This window comes from Ciconia boyciana, chromosome 10 (genome assembly GCF_034638445.1).
Source record: "Ciconia boyciana chromosome 10, ASM3463844v1, whole genome shotgun sequence".
In the NCBI taxonomy this organism is placed as follows: domain Eukaryota; kingdom Metazoa; phylum Chordata; class Aves; order Ciconiiformes; family Ciconiidae; genus Ciconia; species Ciconia boyciana.
The window spans coordinates 44,236,223-44,237,846 of record NC_132943.1 but is presented as its reverse complement, the minus strand read 5'-3'; the positions used below and the strand labels follow the sequence as shown (position 1 = coordinate 44,237,846).

Genomic DNA, 1,624 nt, shown 5'->3' with positions numbered 1-1,624 from the left:
CATGTGTGCTGCATTTTTAATCCCTGTGTTGTCTGGTGGAAAATATCCTCATTTGCCAGCCTGCGGGGCAGGGGTAGTGCTGCTGCTCCCAGGGCCAGGCTGCTGTAGAGGCTGGTTTCGCTCCTGGCAGCCCCCCGCTCTCTTCTTGCCCGAGGACCTCACGCCTTCGCTGCGGCTCCGGGGCGCGGCGGGAGAACGCGGAGACGGCAGCAAAAGTCCCGACGAGGGTGGGATTCGAACCCACGCGTGCAGAGCACAATGGATTAGCAGTCCATCGCCTTCACCACTCGGCCACCTCGTCCTGCTCCGGGCCGCGCACGGCCCCGCCCCTCGATAACCGGCGCGGGGCCCCGCCGCCGGCCTGACGGCGGCCGCCGCTGCCCCGCCAGAGCCCGGCCCGGCCCGGCCCGGCCCGGCCGCTCCGCCGCGGGGCTGCCCGCCGCGCCGAGGGCCGGCCCCATCGCCTGCCGGCCCCATGGCCCGCCCGCTGGAGGCCCGGCCCGCGGCTGGCCTGCCGTCGCCCTCTTAGCGCAGCCGGCAGCGCGTCAGTCTCATAATCTGAAGGTCCTGAGTTCGAGCCTCAGAGAGGGCAGCGCTTTTGCCGCCCGCCTGGCCGGGGGCGCTGGCCAGCGCGGGGCGGCGGCGCCGGGGCGGCCTTTTTGCGGGGCCGTCTCGCCGCGGCGGGGAGGAGCGGGCCCTGGGGCGCGGGGTCCGGAGGGAAGAGCCCCGGGGGTGGACGGGGCCGGGCCCACCGCAGACCCCCCACGCGCGGGGCGGCAAAACGCTGGTCCACCCCCCACTCCTAGCCCGGCGGGCGGCAAAAGCGCTGCCCTCTCTGAGGCTCGAACTCAGGACCTTCAGATTATGAGACTGACGCGCTGCCGGCTGCGCTAAGAGGGCGACGGCAGGCCAGCCGCGGGCCGGGCCTCCAGCGGGCGGGCCATGGGGCCGGCCGGCGATGGGGCCGGCCGGCGATGGGGCCGGCCCTCGGCGCGGCGGGCAGCCCCGCGGCGGAGCGGCCGGGCCGGGCCGGGCCGGGCTCTGGCGGGGCAGCGGCGGCCGCCGTCAGGCCGGCGGCGGGGCCCCGCGCCGGTTATCGAGGGGCGGGGCCGTGCGCGGCGCGGAGCAGGACGAGGTGGCCGAGTGGTGAAGGCGATGGACTGCTAATCCATTGTGCTCTGCACGCGTGGGTTCGAATCCCACCCTCGTCGGGACTTTTGCTGCAGCGCGGGGGAAATGCGGACAGCCTGGGCTGGCGTGTCCTGCGGCCGGGGTTGGCTCAAGCTCCTGCCAGGCACACGGGACCCCTGGGCTCAACTCCCAGCGGTGTCTGAGCCCCGGGGGGCATCTAGTAGCAAGTGCCTGATCTGCCATGGCAACTGCATCCTCCCAGGGGTCATCGGTCCCCCCGCAGTAGCGTTTGACTTTGGAAAGGGGATGGCAGGAGGAAACCGAGGAGCCCGGGTGGAAGACATTGAAGAAGCATCTAAAAGGGCAGCCAGGTCCTGGCATTGAGGTCTCTTACCCAAGACTCATGGAGAAAAAACCCACTCAGAAATCCTTAAAAGAGCTATTACTGCAGAAAGTGGCTGTTAAGCAGTAAGATGATAACCCTCCAAAAGAG

At 70.7% G+C, this 1,624-nt stretch overlaps 4 non-coding genes across 4 annotated transcripts; 2 read left to right on the top strand and 2 right to left on the bottom strand.

The window, feature by feature from the left end:
• Window positions 1–219: 219 nt before the first annotated feature.
• TRNAS-GCU (transfer RNA serine (anticodon GCU)) lies at window positions 220–301 on the bottom strand. Its single transcript has one exon. It is a non-coding gene; the product is annotated as a tRNA-Ser (tRNA).
• A 218-nt stretch (window positions 302–519) lies between these two features.
• TRNAM-CAU (transfer RNA methionine (anticodon CAU)) lies at window positions 520–592 on the top strand. Its single transcript has one exon. It is a non-coding gene; the product is annotated as a tRNA-Met (tRNA).
• A 235-nt stretch (window positions 593–827) lies between these two features.
• On the bottom strand, window positions 828–900 carry TRNAM-CAU (transfer RNA methionine (anticodon CAU)). Its single transcript has one exon. It is a non-coding gene; the product is annotated as a tRNA-Met (tRNA).
• Window positions 901–1,129: 229 nt separating this feature from the next.
• On the top strand, window positions 1,130–1,211 carry TRNAS-GCU (transfer RNA serine (anticodon GCU)). The gene has a single exon. It is a non-coding gene; the product is annotated as a tRNA-Ser (tRNA).
• The last annotated feature ends 413 nt before the right edge of the window (window positions 1,212–1,624 follow it).